This window comes from Bos indicus, chromosome 3 (genome assembly GCF_029378745.1).
Source record: "Bos indicus isolate NIAB-ARS_2022 breed Sahiwal x Tharparkar chromosome 3, NIAB-ARS_B.indTharparkar_mat_pri_1.0, whole genome shotgun sequence".
Classification (NCBI taxonomy): domain Eukaryota; kingdom Metazoa; phylum Chordata; class Mammalia; order Artiodactyla; family Bovidae; genus Bos; species Bos indicus.
The window spans coordinates 21,369,514-21,390,268 of record NC_091762.1 but is presented as its reverse complement, the minus strand read 5'-3'; the positions used below and the strand labels follow the sequence as shown (position 1 = coordinate 21,390,268).

The window sequence follows — 20,755 nt, the reverse complement described above, 5'->3', positions numbered from 1 at the left end:
CAAGCTCTCTCAGGCACGGAGACGGCGGCTCCGGAGGGCCCTGCTTTAGGGTTCCTCCTCTCCCATGAAGTGAGGACCCCTGGGCCCCCACAGGTTGCCTTCGGGGTCCCTCACCCAACACAGAATCCTCAGACCCTCAGCTGCGCGCCCTGAGTTCAGGGGTCGCCCCCGCCGACTCCCCAGCTCCCGGAAGCCGCAGGAGGCGGGGACGGTGGGTGCGCCCGAGGCCCAGGTGACCCCGAAACCCAGCGGTGTGGAAGCCGCCCCTCCATGGCTGCGGACCCGCGCCTCGGTGGTCCTTCTCTCGGCGCCGGCGATCAGCGCTCTGGGCTCTCAGGAATGACCGACGCTTCCAATCCCCCCGGGACGCGCCCTCCCCGCTGTTCCTTTGCACCTGACTCCTGTTGTGTTTCTCTGAAAGTCCGTTGGGCGCATCACTTCTCCGGTGTCCTCCTGGCAAAAGGGAGTTCTCTTTGGTGTTGCCTAAAATGTCATCCCCACCGTCCCTGGGTGGGCTCGAACCACCAACCTTTCGGTTAACAGCCGAACGCGCTAACCGATTGCGCCACAGAGACAACAGTACGGGGTTCTTTTGGACTCTCTATGGAGTAGACCTACCTAACGCATTCCCAGGGTGAGCGTTCTGTCCCCCAGAGAAACGGTGCCATTTTCCTGCCCCCTACCCGCCGCAGATGCCAGCGCCCCCGGAGAACCCGGCATCCAGGGCACGAAGCTTCCGGGTCTGAACCGAAATAGATCCAAGGACGGCTAAACACCCGGTGGGCTCCCATTGATGGCTCTTCCCGTTTCGGCGCCTACACCCAACGAATGAGAGTTTGCCCACCCAGGCAAAGGCCTCCGGGGCCGAGGTTGTGCTTCGGTTTCCTGCGTCCACCAGGCGGTTTCCGCCAGAGTGGGCTTCCCTGGGGGCTCAGACGGTAAGAATCCGCCTGCAATGCAGGACACCCGGGGTCAATCCCTGGTTTGGGAAGATCCCCTGGAGGAGGGCATGCAACCCACTCCAGTATTCTTACCTGGAGAATCCCCATGGGCCGAGAAACCTGGCAGGCTAAGTCCATGGGGGCGCAAAGAGTCGGACAGGACTTAGCGACTAAGCACATTGGTCGCGGGGATGGTCGCCCTGTGTCAGCATGCCCAGGACAGAGTCTGGCACTCGCTGGGACGCTCCAGGACTTGGATGAATACATTGTCGTCTTTAGCCCTTCGTCCCATGAAGACCCCTGAGGATGGAAATACGGAATAGTTTTCGAAGTGAACAGTCCTGTTTTAAAAGCCTTTATCCCGGTTTTTGGATTTCGCAGCACCCCATTGGGCGGGCAAACGGAAAGGTCTCCGGAGCACTGCCTGCCGGGTGGAGCGCCCAGCTGGGTAGGCTGCGTTCTGTGGGGTCCACCTGGGAGCGGGAAAGGGCGAAAACCAAGCGGGGAAGGCGGGTTTGGGAGGAGGGCATTGAGACCTCCCAGGAGACTTGGGCCAGGATCCCTAGAGGCGAACATTGCTTCAGTCCGGGTCGTAGTGTGGGGAAGGAGGGAGAGGGCTGGCAGACCCAAGAATGAAGGAGGCAAAAGGAGAGGGGAGGAAGGAGAGAATAAAAGAATTTGTGCTTCTACCCTTCCCTCCTCCCTCTCTTGCCTTCTCTCCTCTTCTTGGTCTTCTTCCCATCTCTGCAGCAGAGAAATCTTGACACACTCACTTTTGAGAAGAAAGACCCAACTAAGCTGTGCTCGGGTGCACAAATTCTGGGTTGTAAAAATAGTTCTGTCCTTATGTGCCCTTAGGGGCTTCCCTGCTGGTTCAGACGGTAGAGCATCCGTCTGCAATGGGGGAGACCCAGGTTTGATCCCTAGGTCGGGAAGATCTCCTGGAGAAGGAAATGGCAACCCACTCCAGTATTCTTGCCTGGAAAATTCCATGGATGGAGGAGCCTGGTGGGCTACCGGTCCATGGGGTCCCAGAGAGTCAGGGCTGAGCGACTCCACTTTACGTGGCCTTAGACAAATTAAAGAAAACTTTTTGTGCTTCCCGTCTTGTTGCTGTAAAATGGGAGCAATGAGAGCATTCTACTTCATTCTGTTGTTGTCAGGTGTGCCTGCGTTTGGAAACTACTGGATCTAATGTCAAAAGCAGAGAAATCATAAATATTGTCATTATCCTCAGAATCTTTTGACAAACCCTTACCCTTATTTATTTCACCTTGAATTAGCTCGCTGCTTCTAGATTTTCCGTAAACAGAATCAAGACAAAGTTTCCCATGATTGCTCTTGCAGTTTGCTCTGCTGTAGCTCGGCCGCCCTTCATCGCCAGCTCTCTGCTTGCAGGTCAGGGACCGACGTGCAGGCTGGAGCAAATGGGAAGAACGCACATCTCCACCCATCCCAGTTCTAACCTCACCTGATTCTGTCCTTGCCCCTTGTGAGAGCCCGGTTCTCCAGGTTTCCTGGCCATTCTGTGATCTCTCAACATACTTTCCAGGGATTTCTTTCTCTTTTCTTTTTATTGAGTCACACCAATAACTTTTACTTAGTGGAAGAAGGGTTGGTGAAGATGTGTGGGTGGCTCTTTAAATATCTCTCCTTACATTTTCAAGAATAATTTTATTCTATTAAAATACCTTTTATTCTTTCTATTCCCCTAAAAGGCCAACAGAACAGATCATACTCTGAAAAGCAGGTGGGGTATGATGCAAGCTGTCTTGGGGAGCAGCTGAATCAACCACCCACCTGAGTCACTCAGCATCTGCAGACCCTCTTACAGGTACCGTTCCTGGGTCTGGTGAATTGGGGCTCAAAAAACACAGCAGCGTCGGTAGTTGTGGTGTGGAAGCCAAGGGTTATTTGAGCATTTTTTCAGACAGGGGGGGCAGGTACGCTTCTCCACGCTCTTCCTTCCTAGAGCTCCTTTTTCCCTCCACTTTCTTGCAAGACCTCACTTCCAGAAACCGGCATTCTCTCTCATTTCTCTCCTTTCTGCTCTCAGGTCCCAAAGAGACGGAACGTTTGGTTCTAAAGCACGGTTGCTGTTCAAAGGAGTCTGAAAATGACTGAATTTTGGAATGGGATCTTCCTTTTGATCCCATTAATGGCTCCTTGAATGACCCATCCCCTGAGCACTTTCTGGGATCCCGCACACGAGTGTGGCATCGAGATCCCTGGTTCTCATAAGAATACCTTCTAGGATGGCTGGCAGACGACATCATTCTGGGAAGCACAGGAAGTGGGCAGGGCAGGCAGCTTTTCCTGTAACTGGCATCTTGTGATCCACGGCGGTCCCGGAGTCCTCACTCATCCTCCTCTATCCAGCTGTGACCCCGGAAGCTGCTCATCCATTTGGCAAAAGACACATCATCATCATCATCATCATCATCATCTTTGTGCTCCATGTAAAGGCGCTTCAGAATATCCAAGGCCTGTCCCTAAATAGGTCTTGGAGGAAGTACCTGGCATGCCTTGAGGGGTCCCATGGGGTAGGTCAAGGCAGAGTGCAGATGGAGAGGAGCAGGGCAGGAAAGATGGGAACTCTGGGTCTTCTCATTTCTACCCACTCACATCGACGTCATCGCTCTCATAATTGGTGCAGAAGGTGAGTCGCAGGGACCCGGTTCAAGCTGTTTCAACTGGAGCCAACCTAGATTTCCACCAAGTCTGATTTCTGCCACCCGCCGTTGCCCTCAATAACCTCAAATTCTTCCAAACTAAAATCTGGCGATGGTAGAGCTAAGAAGACCGGTGATATCGGGCTATCTTCAGCTTTTGGCTCTTTCCTCCCACATTTTTAAAAGTCCTTCCAACCCGATGATTCCCCAGGACACGCGCACAGACAGCGGAGCTAAGGGCCGCCGGGCTCTAAGCAGCACCAACGTGGTGGTAACGAGAAAACCCAGGGATTTCTTTTCTTCCTATATCAGTCAGAGTCCGTTTCGGGTCCTTGTACCCATAAACCTTGACCCTTCTTCAAGTTCTCCTGGTGGAGCACTTTGTGCTGTTCGTTACCACTCAACATCTTGAGTTTCCAAGAAGTTTCATCTTCTCACCCTGGAGCTGTGAACTTCCTCCTCATAACAAGAGCCTCCCGCCTCCCCTTTGTCTCCTTCCTCCTTGAGTCAACCTCTGTCCAGTCTCTGGGGACAAAATACATCTCCAGGCAACACTGGGCTTCTTTCTGACTCTGTGTTTTGGCCAGCTAAAAACAGGTGCTATTTTTTTCTGTTCTGTGTATGGGATTAGGGAAGAAACGGTTTTAGGGTACGATGAAGAAGTAGAGATTATTACTCTGAGCCATGATAGGATTTATATCTATTCTACGTGTAAATATTTAGTCTGGTGGTATTTTGTGTTCATAAATACTGTCTATACTTAAGACAACTTGGATGTGCATCCTCTATGATTCAGCAATCAGTGCTCTTGGGTACCTTGATATTTGTACGCCTTTTTAAAAACTGCAATTTCTGGGTTTGATATGTTAAGAAATGGGAGAGAAACTGACTTGACCGACCTGACCAAAGAGTCTGTGACTGCCTAAGTGTCAGAGCCCTGTCTCGTGTCCTCCACGACATGCGGTTGATCTTCAGTCACCCCAGGTGAGTATGGGGCTTTCCTGGTGGGCCAGCAGGTAAAGAATCTGCCTGCAATGCAACACACCCGGGTTAAATCTCTGATTTCGGAAGATGCCCTGGAGAAGGGAATGGCCACCCACTCCAGTATTCTTGCCCGGAGAATCTCTTGGACAGTGGAGCCTGGCGGGCTACAGTCTTTGGGGTCGCAAAGAGTTGGACACGACTGAGCGACGTTGACTTCACTTTTAGGTGAGTATAGCTGGTTTGTCTGACTGTTTTATGTAAATAGTTATTCTTACTTACATGGTAAATCTAACAAATAGACACTTGTTGTGAGAATAACTTACCCCTCTCCAAATCAGAAATATATGAAGAAGAAGAGTTCTCCTGCCTCCATTCCCACTCCACCGCTGACACACTTTATATGTTACACGTAAGAGGTGGTGGCCGCTCAGGAGTGTGATCAGCGCTGTGAGAAAACTAAGGGACCCAGGAAACCCCGCCTCCTGCCCTGACAACCGTCTGTCCTCTCTGGGCTATGGGAAAAGGGGGAAGGCAAAGAAAAGGAAAATAACACTCTTATTTGCAGAAATTTTACCTCAGGATGGGACAACTCTGGTTAACCTAGGCAGACTATGCGGTTGGTGATGGAGAGCTAAGGGGGTCCTCCCTGGCACAAAATCCAAGGTGGATTTCACCTCATTTTCTGAGGTGAGAGTGAGCTGAGTGGATCAAAGGAGAGGAGCAGAGAGCAAGCAAGAGGGTTGAGCACCCACGGGAGTCAACCGTATTGGAGTCTCCTCAGGGCCTTAGGAGAACTGCCCTGAGCTTCTGGGTGGGACGTATGGAGGCTAAAGAAGCGGATACCGTTCTCTGGCGATGGAGGCCAGGTGGCTCCCGAGGGGGTTCCATGGTGTAATGGTGAGCACTCTGGACTCTGAATCCAGCGATCCGAGTTCAAATCTCGGTGGGACCTTTCTGCCTAGTTGGAAGAAGAACACTTTTTACTCCACTAATAGGACCCGCCTTCCGGCTCCCGCGACCCTCAGCGGCGTGGTTCACACGGACACGGCGGACAGGTGTGGGACCGACTCGGGGCGTCCTCGCTGGACCCGGGCGGCTCTGCCCATCGCTGGCCATGAGAGCCCGGCCCCTCCTCTGCCCTCCAAGCCCCGGCCAGGGGCGCTGCGGCCCAGCCAGTGCCGCCCCTTCGTCGGGTCCCCTGGGTCTCTGGAGGCAGAGGCAGAGGCTGAGCCCACGGAGTCCTGCCCCGCGAGGGGCCTTCGCACCGCACGCCTTGTAACTGCACGGCTGTGCCTGTGAGTAAATGGTGCCGGGGAGGGCCTGCGATGTCGCTGACCAGACAGGATGGCAGCTTTCGGGTCCAGGGTTCCAGACCTGAATGGGAAGGAAGTGTGTTTTAGTCAGGTTCTCTATTATTCTGAATTGTTATTGACCCTGTCCCAGTTTATTTTTATTTTATTCAGAGTTTCTCGCTCCTAAGTCTCCGTTGGGCACGCAAAGCCGCTGTTCGGCCAAGATTTGAACCTTGACTTCTGGAAATCTCCTCCTTTGGTCCCAAGCTCAGCCTGAAAGAGGAGCGCGGGTCGCGGATTCCCGCGTCTGAGGAGACCCCAGGTCCCTGACCCACGGCCGCCCGGCCAGGCTGCTCCGGGGCCGAAGGGGAGACGAGCTGCCTGGAGTCCGCACCCCCGGCCGGGCCCCCTTCGTCCTGCTGGGACTCTGCTCCACGGAGAAGACACCCCATGACGTGAGCGGATGGAAACACTTGTGTCCTCTACTGCTCGTGAGAAAAACACGGATGAGGCCCGTGATGGACCTGAATAGCTAGTTAAGGTGGTTCCCTTCGCGGTTCTAAGGAGCATCTCTCCGACGCTTGTATTTTGGAACTTTCAGCGGTTACAAAGGACTGAATGACGCAGCTGTCTTTGGAGGACGGGAAAAGAAAGGGGTGCGCGCGTGCTCTGGGCTCAGTCGTGTCCGACTCTTTGCAACCCCACGGACTGTAGCCCGCCAGGCTCCCCTGTCCATGGGAGTCTCCAGGCAAGAATACTGGAGTGGGTTGCCATTTCCTCCTCCAAAGAAAAGATCGCCGGAAGGGCAAGAGCTGGAGAGAACAGAGGATGAGCCCGAAGGGAGAAAGGGACTGGAAGGGAGAGGAGCGAGCGGGTACCGTGGCGGGGCGGTCCCTGGGTTGGGGCGACCCACAGCGCCTGACGCTGGAGCAGCTGCCACCCTTTCCTGAAGTGTCCGGGAACCCGGTTCACCCCCAAATCGCAAAGCTGCCGGCCTGGCATTTGTTCTGGCAAAGTTCCGTTTGCGGTTCCCTGCGGAGTGGTGAGGTGGGCTGTGTGGGTCTGCAGGTGAGTGGAAGTCCTGGCGGCTGCCTTGGAGAGGACTGGCAGGCAGGGAACCACACACACTCCACTTTCCCCTGTTCAGGCCGGTCTGCAGCATCTGGGGTGGGAAACTGGAAAATCGGAGCATCAGTATTTATTTAGAGATAAGGAGATAAACAGCCAGTCGGTTTCCTGACCTTAAAGTGTTTATTCTTCAAAGAAAAGAAATGTGGGATGGGATCAGGGTCTACTTTTTCCCATAACAAATTTTGGGGCGTATGTACCTGTATATAATATATACGTACACATTATATGAGTAAAGCTCACTGCTTGTGTTTCCAACTTAAATGTTTGTGTAATTATATGTATCACTCATAAAATTCTGGGTCTTGTGTCATGTGCAGGAATGTTTTCCACTGTAAAACCATAAATTTGGGGGCGGCAGGCATTCTCAAAGCAAGCAATCGGCCCATTATTCCCCCTTTGATGGGCTGATCACACGAGCTAGTAGACTGGCAGACCCTCTCAGTCCAGGAGGTCACTGCTTTCGTCTCTCTAGGAAGGTTCATAGTCACTGAAAAGTGTCAGTAACAAATAAAATCACACCCAATCTTTATGCAGTGTTGCTCCCAAAATGCAAGAGCTTACACCCAATGAAGACATGCAAAGTGCCCAGGCATGGTCTACAAGTTTTAAATGGGTTTACTCACTTAATCCTTTCAAAAGGCTTGCATCATGTCGTCATCCTCATTTCACATATGAGGAACCTGAGACATACAAAGGTTAAGTAACTTGTCAAGTCAGTCAGTGAGTGGGATCGGAAAGCAGCAAACTGTAAAAATGCTTGACAAGAAATTTAAGTCCAGGTATTTCTTTTGAAAAAACACCCAAGAGGAGTCACATAACAGGCATTCAGTTCAGTCGCTCAGTCTGAATATATATATATACTTAGTTTATAAAATTCAAATGATGCAGAAAATACAAATATGTAAAATTTTGAGACATGTTAAATTCAAAAATAACTTCTGTTAAGGTAGTTACATATTGACGGAGTCATTTCGGTATATCAACAGAGAGGAAAAAAATACATCGCAGCTCAGTTGGTAAAGAATCTGCCCGCAATGCAGGACACCTGGGTTTGATTCCTGGGTCGGGACGATCCCCTGGAGAAGGAAATGGCAACCCTCTCCAGTATTCTTGCCTGGAGAATCCCATGGACAGAGGAGCCTGGCAGGCTACAGTCCATGGGGTCACAAGAGTCGGACACGACTTAGTGACTAAACCACCACCATACTTTTATAAAATAGAGCTCTTATAGATTCTATTTTTAAGCATTCAACTTAATAGTGCATAAATTTCATGGAAGAAAAATAAAGAAAAATGAAGAAATTGTTGAACTTTCAATCAAATTGTTTATACGAGAGATGCCTTTCTGAAAGGATTCCCTAAGGCTAATAATAATAATTTAATTAAGACATTAAATTTGGGAATGATTCTTCTCATTACTTTTAAAAATCAAACGTCTTAAGGTATACTTTGAAAATAATACAACGCATCCATTTCAAGTTTGATGACTTTTGACAAACGAACGTACCCATGGAACCACTATCCTGTTCAAGGAAAAAGAATATCTCCAGAACTCCAGACTGTCCTCTGTGCCCCTTTGCAGTCAGTCCCCCTGCGGCTCCCTGACGCAGGTCATCAGTGATCTCGGTCCTGTCTCTGCGGATCGATTTTTCAGTTCTCGAAATTCACATAAGTGGAACCACAGAGTATGTTCTTTTTCCCTCACTCAGCATGATGCGTTTGAGAGTAATCCAGACTGTTGCCATGTATCAGGTATTTGTACCACTTTAGCGAGGAGTACTATTCCTTTGAGTGAATATGTCACAATCCTATATATCTATGCACCTCATGATGGACATTTGAAATGTTTTCAATTTGGGGACTATTACGAACAAAGCTGCTACAAGCAAGTCCCTTTTGTGGGCTTATGCTTTACAAATTCCATTTACATTTTTAAAATTCTTTAATACAAATTTACTTTGAATGGATGTTACATTCACAAAGACAATTTATTGCAGAGTTACAAGTTCATCTTTGATTGTTTCCTATCAGGACATAATCCATTCAAAGTAATATAAGCCACAGGTGTATTTTTGATTATCCCATTTAATCTACACAAGAACTTTATGAAGTACTTTATGACTATTACTTTCATATGACACTTGCAAAATTGGCCTAGCAAATGGGAGTCGGCCCAAGGTCAAACCGGAAGGCCAGTGGTGGCAACATGACTGAAAAGGAGGCCCCCCCACCCCTGGCACCCCCCAGAAGCTGCGTTCCTAACTGCAGACCCACCCCCAATGTCTTCCCAATAACCTCGGTGTGTCTGACAGGCCTGGAAACCAATATCCAAGCCGGTCCTCCTCACGGTATTATTTACTGATCGGCTTCTTTGGGTCAGAAACTCCTCCATCAGGGGTCCAGAGCCTAACAGCGTGCACAACCTTGAGGGTGAGGAAATCTGTTAAAAACTCCTAAAACCGGTTTTCTCATCGGTTCAGTTCAGTCGCTCATTCGTGTCCGACTCTTTGCGACCCCATGAATCGCAGCACGCCAGGCCTCCCTGTCCATCACCATCTCCCGGAGTTCACTCAAACTCACGTCCATCGAGTCGGTGATGCCATCCAGCCATCTCATCCTCTGTCGTCCCCTTCTCCTCCTGCCCCCAATCCCTCCCAGCATCAGAGTCTTTTCCAACGAGTCAACTCTTCGCATGAGGTGGCCAAAGTACTGGCGTTTCAGCTTTAGCATCATTCCTTCCAAAGAACACCCAGGGCTGATCTCCTTCAGAATGGACTGGTTGGATCTCCTTGCAGTCCAAGGGACTCTCAAGAGTCTTCTCCAACACCACAGTTCAAAAAGCATCAATTCTTCAGCGCATCAGTAAGCCACTAAAAATTAACCTTGGTCTTGGTGCAGATATTTCATATTTGAGCAAGGAAATCTCCCGCTGTTGGGGAGATAGAGTAGGATGTTCTACTTTCACTTTCAATGACCTAGATCCTCGATCTGCATCCTGTGTGCTTTTTGGTTAGTTTTCTTTGCATCACCCCACTCCCAGCACCTCCTCCGATCTCAGAGGCTTCTTGGGGCTGAGCGGATGGACGCGTGCTGTCCCCGAGGCAGCCACGAGAGGGAGGACAGCCCTTCCCGCCATGGTCCTGCCTTTTCTGTTTGGCCCAGTGGTTTCTATTTGCCAGCAGGACTTTGTGAATCAGAAGTGAGCACAACACATCCTGAGAAAGGGGTTGTCGAATAGCCCACAAAACTGCCGACAACTCGGCCTGGGGTTTTCTTCTAATCTGTAGTTCAATGTTTTCACATAGGAAGAAAAGGAAAACTACTTTTGACCGAAAGAAAAGAACAAAACAAAACAAAAAAAAAAACGTTAGGTGCGATTTCTACTGCCATTTAAGAAGGGATGTTAAGGAGGTTTCCTAGTTTGCCGACTACTGAAGCATGTCAGGTACACAGTTGAGGCTGAAACAGAGGTACGGCTTTCTGACTGGGAAAGTAACAGGAGAAGGCCTAGAGAGAAAAGGCGGGGGGGGGGGGGGGGCGGGGGGGGGGTGAAGAGAGAACTGGATCCAGAAATGCGAAGAGGCCGCTTGGGGTGGGAAGGGGTGGTATCTAAGCACTATCTCCAGCGTGCAAATAAGCAAGGCAGCTGACCACGCAAGACATGAAGCCTCCGAAAACAGGACACGGGTGGGAAGACAGCTAGCAGCAGACATGAAGCCTCCGAAACCAGGACACTGGTGGGAAAACAGCTAGCAGCAGACTCGCACAAGACCGGCAGACTTCGAGAAGCCGGCCACGCGGCGCCTCCTGATTTCGTGGGTCTGGCCCAGGAAATGGGCCGAGGCTGGCTGTATCCTGCCCTAGGGAAGTTCCTCACTAGGTAGAAAACGACCCCCAGCATTCTTTCTCAAACAGTCACACACAGCAACACCCCCAGGATTACGCCTCAGATCCCTGTTTCTGCTTTTAGCTACAGACAAAAACCAGGGGAAAGCGCGAACGCAGTCCCCCACTACCACAAATTATGCAGTCGAGTTTCCCACATTTGGGGAAATCGCAGGGGTCAGCACATCCGGAGTGCAATGGATAAGCCTCGCCCTGGGAAAACCACCTTCGTGATCATGGTATCTCCCCTGCCAGGTAAGTATGAGTTGCCAGCCTGCCGCCCCACGGCAACCTCAGACGCCCTGCACTGTACACACACGCTCACTTTCCTCCCCGCATCCCCGAGCCTTCTTGGACCTTCCACACGGCGCATCCACGCACTTTCAAGCAAAAACTCCTCAATTCTCTCCCACGCCACGGGAGACCATCGTGTTTCAGCACCAGATGACGGCCCAGCAGCCCCTGCGCTCGGATATCTACATACGACACGCCCCGTCCGTGACGTCACAGGAACCCGCGCTTCCCTCCAGCCCACGCCCCGCCCTAGTCCCCGCCTCCCTCCTCCCACGCCTTCCGGCCCGGCCGGGCCGGCTGGCCCCCTCTGGGGGAAGCGACGTCCGCCTCCTGCTCCTGTTCTCCCACCCGCTACGTGTTGGGACCCGGCGCACTCGGCTGCCTGCCTAACTTTTGTCCTGCCCAGCCCCGGTCTGGCGGTCGGCTGAAGCCTGTGCACCTTTTTTCAAATAACGGCGTTCAATGGGGAGAACGGAACATTTAGCAGTCCAGGGGAAACCGGTTCCTTTCAAATCCAGTTGTCTTTGTGATGTAATATTGTGTGTATGTCTAGTAAAACGCACTAAGCGTCGCGACTGGCCGTGAACTTCTGTTTCTTCAGAATTCAATGTCACTGATTGAGAATTTCACTTATGTTTAGTTCAAACATTTTTTATTAGTATTCCTAAATACCTTAGTTTATTTAGTAATTGATGTCTCAGTATCTTATTTTTTTGAAACTACCTAATTAATTTACTTCCATCAGTTAAGTCTCAGCACAACTCTAGGACTTTACCAAATATCTGGAAAGGTCATTTGAAGTAGACATCTCTAAAATATAATTTTTTTTAAGAGCTTACCCAAAGCTCTTATCTCATTTACATTTACTTTAAGCTTTCATCATATCAAGTTATTTTCCTCGCAAAAGATATAATAGGGTCTTACTTATTGAACCTAGGTACAATAAAGTTCAAAATTGGGAAAGGAGTATGTCAAGGCTGTAAAATATTGTCTCCCTGCTTATTTAACTTATATGCAGAGTACATCATGCAAAGTGCCAGGCTGGATGCCTCACAAGATGGAGTCAAGATTGCCCAGAGAAACATCAACAACCTCAGATATGCAGATGATACCACTCTGATGGCAGAAAGCAAAGAGGAACTAAAGAGCCTCTTGATGAGGATGAAAGAGGATAGTGACAAAACTGGCTTAAAAACAACTTTTTTTTTTAACATTCAAAAAACTAAGATCGTGGCATCTGGTCCCATCACTTCATGGCAAATAGATGGGGAAAAAGTGGAAACCATGGCAGATTTTATTTTCTTGTGCTCCAAAATCACTGCGGACGGTGACTGAGAGCCAGAAGAACCGACGGTTTCGATTTGTGGGTGCTGGGTAAGACTCTTGAGAGTCCTCTGGACAGCAAGGAAATCCAACCAGTCAATCCTAAAGGAAATCAACTCTGAGATTAACAAAACTATGCAGATGACAACACCCTCATGGCAGAAAGCGACGAAGAACTGAAGAGCCGCTTGATGACAGTGAAAGAGGAGGGTGCAAAAGTTGGCTTAAAACTCAACGTTCAGAAAACTAAGATCGTGGCATCTGGTCCCATCACTTCATGGCAAATAGAGGGGAAACAGTGGAAACAGTGACAGACTTTATTTGGCGGGGGGCGGGGCGGGGCTCCAAAACCACTGCAGATGGTGACTGCAGCCATGACATTAAAAGACGCTTGCTCCTTGGAAGAAAAGCTATGAGCAACCTAGACCGCATGTTAAAAAGCGGAGACAGTACTTGCCAACAAAGGTCCGTCTAGTCAAAAGCTATGGTTTTTCCAGTAGTCGTGTTCCATACATGTGAGAGCTGGACCATCAGGAAAGCTGAGCGCCAAAGAAACGATGCTTTTGAACTGTGGTGTTGGAGGAGACTCTTGAGAGTCCCTTGGACTGCAAGGAGATCCAACCAGTCCATCCTAAAGGAGGTCAGTCCTGGGTGTTCACTGGAAGGACTGGTGCTGAAGCTGAAGCTCCAATACTTTGGCCACCTAATGCGAAGAACTGACTCGCTGGAAAAGCCCCTGACGCTGGGAAAGATTGAAGGCAGGAGGAGAAGGGGACGGCAGAGGACAAAATGGTTGGATGGCATCACCGACTCAATGGACATGAGTTTGAGTAAACTCCCGGAGTTGGCGATGGACAGGGAGGCCTGGTGTGCTACAGTCCATGGGGCTGCAAAGAGTCGGACACGACTGAGTGACTGAACTAACAAAAATATACACACTCAAGTAGAACGAACTTTAATGCTGACATTAACAAAAATATAGGCTCAATTATAACGGCTTCTTTGCAGGGGCAACCTCCTCTCCCCTGTCAGGTCAACAGTTAAGGAAGCCCTCCCAAAGTTAACCTGGTTCCTTCCCTATCTAGGCCCTTTAACGGCTATTGTTATTCTCCTTTTTAGCCCTTGTTTAACACTGTTGTGGAATCCGGAGTCGCAAAACACACCTCAGGGGACACTCAAGACAGTGGAGTACAGTTTATTACGCCAGGGGGTCCAAGGGCAATCAGTTCCCAGCAAGGACCCTGATGTTTCTGAGAGGCCCAGTTTTATACCCCCCACTGCGTGACTGGTTACATGGTAGCCACCTCTTTGTTGTGTGTGATTGAGTTTTACAACAAGTAGGTGTTAGGAGAACAAACAATTAAGGTTAAAGGGGGGGGAACAATGGTTATACCTCAAGGGGGCGGGGGGTGTCTCCATGGTTAATCTAACAGGGGCAGCCTGACCTCGACTACAATCTCTGTTTGTCATCTGTAGGGAGGGAAGTCTCCAGGAGACCTGGTTTTCACTAGCAACGGTTTCCTCACAGGCACAGTTCACATCCAGTCTTTGAGATGGATAACAGGCTTCAAGATGAAGTAAGTCTCTCTTGCTTTCCTCACACTGGTCCAAACATTCCTCCCTTTTGATGCTCATCTTATCTTTAATGAGGGGCATCAGTCATGGGTAAATATTGCACACGGGGACTATGTAACTGCGGCAGTGAAGAAGGAATTCATAGGGCCTGGACTCCATCTTAGGCCTGTTCGTGCTGATCATGCTCGGCCACCTTTCCAGTGGACTCTGAACTCTGTGTTTAGTGCCTATGAAAACAACAACAGAAGGATAAGGCCCCCTCCAGACAGGGGAACCTTGAAGATCGTATCTAGGTTACTCATCGCCTAAGAGAAAACATACACTAGTCACCCCTTCCTCCAGACAGGCCATAAATTTTTCTGTATCTATCGGAGTGTAACCTCAGGTTTATTGATTATTGGCTAATTGTTTGACTGTTTGAGCACATAGCACGTGAATGATGGGGTTATTGGGATTGTATTTTCCTTGGTTTATGTAAGTCTCAAGGAATTTGGAGTGGTGGGTACAGACACGAACACATGGGGTATAATAAAAGATTTTCACAAATGCTGGTCAGGGTCCTTGGCTAAGAGGAGACTCTGCCTTGGGCCCGCCGGTGCAGTAAACTGCACTCCACTCTCTGCATTGTCCTTCTGAGTGAGTTTGTTTCCCGGAACGCGTGGCTACAACAATAGTAGGAAGTCAAGAAACACCTGGAGTAACAGGCAAATTTGGCCTTGGAGTACGGAATGAAGCAGGGCAAAGGCTAATAGAGTTTTGCCAAGAGAATGCACTGCTAATAGCAAACACCCTCTTCCAACAGCACAAGAGAAGACTCTACACATGGGCATCACCAGATGGTCAACACCGAAATCAGATTGATTATATTCTTTGCAGCGAAGGAGGGAGAAGCTCTATACAATCAGCAAAAACAAGACTGGGAGCTGACTGTAGCTCAGATCATGAACTCCTTATTGCCAAATTCAGACTTAAATTGAAGAAAGTTGGGAAAAACACTAGACCATTCAGGTATGACCTAAATCAAATCCCTTATGATTATATAGTGGAAGAAGCACAAGCTGGATTCAAGATTGCCGGGAGAAATATCAATAACCTCAGATATGCAGATGACACCACCCTTATGGCAGAATGTGAAGAGGAACTAAAAAGCCTCTTGATGAAAGTGAAAGAGGAGAGTGGAAAAAGTTGGCTTAAAGCTCAACATTCAGAAAATGAAGATCATGGCATCTGGTCCCATCACTTCATGGGAAATAGATGGGGAAACAGTGGAAACAGTGTCAGACTTTATTTTGGGGGGGGGCTCCAAAATCCCTGCAGATGGTGATTGCAGCCATGAAATTAAAAGACGCTTACTCCTTGGAAGAAAACTTATGACCAAGCTAGATAGCATATTCAAAAGCAGAGACATTACTTTGCCAACAAAGTTCCGTCTAGTCAAGGCTATGGTTTTTCCAGTGGTCATGTATGGATGTGAGAGTTGGACTGTGAAGAAAGCTGAGCGCCAAAGAATTGATGCTTTTGAACTGTGGTGCTGGAGAAGACTCTTGAGAGTCCCTTGGACTGCAAGAGATCCAACCAGTCCATCCTAAAGTAGACCACTCCTGGGTGTTCATTGGAAGGACTGATGCTGAGGCTGAAACTCCAATACTTTGGCCACCTCATGCAAAGAGTTGACTCATTGGAAAAGACCCTGATGCTGGGAGGGATTTGGGGCAGGAGGAAAAGGGGACAACAGAGGATGAGATGGCTGGATGGCATCACCGACTCGATGCACGTGAGTTTGGGTGAACTCTGGGAGTTGGTGATGGACATGGAGGCCTGGCGTGCTGCGATTCATGGGGTCGCAAAGAGTCGGACACAACTGAGCGACTGAACTGAACTGAACTGAATATTTGTTCACGTTGCTCAGAGGACAAGTATCCCACATATTTTAATTATTTTGGATCCATGGGGTGGTCACCAAACCGAACTTCTCGTTCCCTTTGTTCTCAACAGATGGGGCAGGGACGATAGGTTGAACTTTTTCTGGGGTCATCCAAAAATATTCATCCCATTTGTGGTAAAATTGTTCAAATTACCTGATGCATTGGCCCTTCTTACTGGCCATTGAGTTCTCATTCTTTTTATTTTTTTAACTAAAAGGTATAGTCTTTGGTTACTTTTGTAAGGCTTGCATTTACCTCAAATGTTACCCTATGGCCTTGATCAATTTGGTTAAAGTCCACGTTACACCAAGTAAGAAGCAACAGGTTGTGAGTTACCAAGGAAGCAAACACTTCTTGTTGCTGTCTCAGAAATGAGCAAAGGGAGCTAAAGTCCCTTACGCAGAGGGGAGACGCCCACCAAGGAAGTCCGTCTCTTATTGACAAAGGCATGGCTCCACAAACCTAACAGTTAGAAGGATTATGGAAGTTTGTATACGAGTGGGTCCAGGACAGGAACACATTATCCTGAGTTTGCAGTCCTGGTAGGGTCATCGTACCAATCAGGAACAGCAGAATTATTCACAGCAGCTCCATCCTGACTCTGTGGTCGCTGATGGAAAACGAAACGGGTCTTCAATGGTTCCTTCAGGTCAGGAAGGAAGGTCCCTTTTCCTCTGCTGCTGTCTTGAGCCGGGAGTGGTGAATTTAGGGAGTAATACCCGCAACTTGAACTGCAGTGGGAGTGGTTAGCACAATAGTGTATGGCCCTTTCCAGGTGGGGGATAATGTCTGCCGATTCCCATCCTTTACCCATACTAAGTCTCCTGGTGAGTATGGGTGTACAGTAGTACCTAAAGAAAAGGGAATTCTTTCTTTTTGAACAAAAGGGGTGATGTCATGGATTACCTTCCTCAGCTGTTCCAGTTGCCCCAATATCAGGAAGCATTTAACAGGAGGCTTCCAGTGTGCTGTTTTGGATCTGTCAGGAATTCTCTGTTCCTTATTAGTTCCAGAATATTCAGGAATTAAGAAGAGAGGCAAGCCTCTCCTGGGGGTGCTGAGGAATCCAGGCATTTCCTTCATTAGTTTTTCTATACGGTGATAAGTACCCTCTTCCTTCTTATGAACCATATGGTAAAAGTGATTATTTACAACCCTCTCTCTTTCATATGGATGACCTCATCTTTCCTTGATAACTTGTAAGTTTTGATTTTATCTCTGCTAAAAATAGCTATTCTGTAAGACAGTATAAATACCTACACAATGTTGAATAAAACACCTTTGCTCCATCAGAGCTTTGGTCCCCGTATCTTTCTCTCTCTCTCTCTCTCCCCCTCTCTTCCTCTCTCCCTCTCTCTCTTTTTCAGGCTGATCCCCTGGAGCACAGAGGCTCTCTGAGTTCGCTTTCCTGCCCAGGCTTCTAAGACCCTCTCGAGAAGGCGCTCTGTGCCTTCACCCCATCAAGAGGGTGCCTGAGGCCTCCGTGAACAGAGCAAGTCCCGTGCCAGTGACTTTATTGGCTTTCTGCATAAACCAAGGAATATCAGTCTCTTTCTCTCACCTTTACTTTCTTATCGGTCGACTCCGGACCACCAGGTTCCAGTCCATTAAGGGACCTCAACACCGCAACACCTCCATCCCTCCTCTTTGTAATGAATTTCCCTTTACTTCCCGAATAAGTAGGGGAGGCCTCCCGAACATTTCTCATAGGGGGAATACCTGTGCAACCAGGGCGGCGGAGGCGGGGGGCGGGGTGGGGGTGGGGGGTGGGTCATGCTGATCCTCTTTAACACTAATGGCAACAAGTCAATCCAGGGGGGTGCCAGTTTCTTGCACCCATTTTGCCAAAGTCACCTTGATGGTCCGGTTCATTCTCTCAACCATTCTTGAGCTTTGTGGCCTATATGCTGTATATAGTTTCCACTTAATATTTACTGCTTTGCAGACCAGTTGGAGTAATTCAGCCACAAATGCAGGCTTATTATCTGATTCTATACTCAGAGGAAACCCAAACCTAGAAATAATGCCTCTCAGCAAGAATCAGGCCACTTCATTTGCTTTTTCAGTCTTGGTGGGGTAAGTTTCTACCCATCCCATAAAAGTACATACCATCATCAGCAAATATCTGTATCCTCGGCATGGATTTACCTCAGTGAAGTCTACTTCTATTTTTTTATTTTTGTTTTTTTCACTTTCTTTTTTTTTTTTTTTTTTTGCTGTCTCATATTTTTTAAATTTTATTTTTTAATTTACAATATTGTATTGGTTTTGCCATATATCAACATGACTCCACCACAGGTATACATGTGTTCCCCATCCTGAACCCTCCTCCCTCCTCCCTCTGCGTACCATCCCTTTGGGTCATGAAGTCTACTTCTAGATGTTTAAATTAAACCTTTTAACTCTAGGGTCCCTTATAATTGTATTCTGGGAGGCACAGTCTCCTTGAGAGACGGGTTATTCTTGGCACATTGGTAGCTTCCATCTGCACACAAGGCTATTAGCATTTGCCTTTGCTCATGGAAATATTAAGCCATCCTTACAACAAGCCCCAGTAAATTTCCCATATTTACATGCAGGATGGGCAAGGTCTGTGATGATTAAAATAAAAGCTCTAACTAACTTCACGAAACAGGCCCTCCTGGACACCGCAAAGGCAATCCAAGCTTTAAATGAAGAACGAATACAAATGAAAGGCAGTGATTCAAAATTGGACGGCTTTAGACATACTTACACCGCCCAAGGAGGGACACGTGCTATAATTTAAATTGAATGTTGTTCCATATATCCCTGATTTATGAATATATCAGGTAATATATCAGCCATTCTAGACGACATGAAAAACTGGGTAAAAGCTATGTCTAATGATAATCCTCCTTTTTAGACGTCGGTATTTTCTTGGATCAAAGTTGATTGGTGGAGAATCTTAAAGTAATTATTTTGTTAATCACTGTATTATTAATTTGGGGGCCTTGTATTCTCCAGTGTATAACTTGATGTGTTACCTCCGGACTGACAGTCCTGCTGTTGTAGCCACAGGTTCCGGGAAACAAACTCACTCAGAAGGACAATGCAGAGAGTGGAGTGCAGTTTACTGCACCGGCGGGCCCAAGGCAGAGTCTCCTCTTAGCCAAGGACCCTGACCAGCATTTGTGAAAATCTTTTATTATACCCCATGTGTTCGTGTCTGTACCCACCACTCCAAATTCCTTGAGACTTACATAAACCAAGGAAAATACAATCCCAATAACCCCATCATTCACGTGCTATGTGCTCAAACAGTCAAACAATTAGCCAATAATCAATAAACCTGAGGTTACACTCCGATAGATACAGAAAAATTTATGGCCTGTCTGGAGGAAGGGGTGACTAGTGTATGTTTTCTCTTAGGCGATGAGTAACCTAGATACGATCTTCAAGGTTCCCCTGTCTGGAGGGGGCCTTATCCTTCTGTTGTTGTTTTCATAGGCACTAAACACAGAGTTCAGAGTCCACTGGAAAGGTGGCCGAGCATGATCAGCACGAACAGGCCTAAGATGGAGTCCAGGCCCTATGAATTCCTTCTTCACTGCCGCAGTTACATAGTCCCCGTGTGCAATATTTACCCATGACTGATGCCCCTCATTAAAGATAAGATGAGCATCAAAAGGGAGGAATGTTTGGACCAGTGTGAGGAAAGCAAGAGAGACTTACTTCATCTTGAAGCCTGTTATCCATCTCAAAGACTGGATGTGAACTGTGCCTGTGAGGAAACCGTTGCTAGTGAAAACCAGGTCTCCTGGAGACTTCCCTCCCTACAGATGACAAACAGAGATTGTAGTCGAGGTCAGGCTGCCCCTGTTAGATTAACCATGGAGACACCCCCCGCCCCCTTGAGGTATAACCATTGTTCCCCCCCCTTTAACCTTAATTGTTTGTTCTCCTAACACCTACTTGTTGTAAAACTCAATCACACACAACAAAGAGGTGGCTACCATGTAACCAGTCACGCAGTGGGGGGTATAAAACTGGGCCTCTCAGAAACATCAGGGTCCTTGCTGGGAACTGATTGCCCTTGGACCCCCTGGCGTAATAAACTGTACTCCACTGTCTTGAGTGTCCCCTGAGGTGTGTTTTGCGACTCCGGATTCCACAACAGTGTTAAACAAGGGCTAAAAAGGAGAATAACAATAGCCGTTAAAGGGCCTAGATAGGGAAGGAACCAGGTTAACTTTGGGAGGGCTTCCTTAACTGTTGACCTGACAGGGGAGAGGAGGTTGCCCCTGCAAAGAAGCCGTTATAATTGAGCCTATATTTTTGTTAATGTCAGCATTAAAGTTCGTTCTACTTGAGTGTGTATATTTTTGTTAGTTCAGTCACTCAGTCGTGTCCGACTCTTTGCAGCCCCATGGACTGTAGCACACCAGGCCTCCCTGTCCATCGCCAACTCCGGGAGTTTACTCAAACTCATGTCCATTGAGTCGGTGATGCCATCCAACCATTTTGTCCTCTGCCGTCCCCTTCTCCTCCTGCCTTCAATCTTTCCCAGCGTCAGGGGCTTTTCCAGCGAGTCAGTTCTTCGCATTAGGTGGCCAAAGTATTGGAGCTTCAGCTTCAGCACCAGTCCTTCCAGTGAACACCCAGGACTGACCTCCTTTAGGATGGACTGGTTGGATCTCCTTGCAGTCCAAGGGACTCTCAAGAGTCTCCTCCAACACCACAGTTCAAAAGCATCGTTTCTTTGGCGCTCAGCT

At 48.4% G+C, this 20,755-nt stretch overlaps 3 non-coding genes and 1 pseudogene across 3 annotated transcripts; 1 reads left to right on the top strand and 3 right to left on the bottom strand.

Moving 5' to 3' along the window:
- Positions 1 to 304: 304 nt before the first annotated feature.
- LOC139182135 (leukemia NUP98 fusion partner 1-like) lies at positions 305 to 9,221 on the bottom strand (annotated as a pseudogene).
- Positions 502 to 575, bottom strand: TRNAN-GUU (transfer RNA asparagine (anticodon GUU)). Its single transcript has one exon. It is a non-coding gene; the product is annotated as a tRNA-Asn (tRNA).
- Positions 5,478 to 5,549, top strand: TRNAQ-CUG (transfer RNA glutamine (anticodon CUG)). The gene has a single exon. It is a non-coding gene; the product is annotated as a tRNA-Gln (tRNA).
- A 1,783-nt stretch (positions 9,222 to 11,004) lies between the features above and the next one.
- Positions 11,005 to 11,168, bottom strand: LOC139182410 (U1 spliceosomal RNA). The gene has a single exon (XR_011566073.1). It is a non-coding gene; the product is annotated as a U1 spliceosomal RNA (small nuclear RNA).
- Positions 11,169 to 20,755: the final 9,587 nt, after the last annotated feature.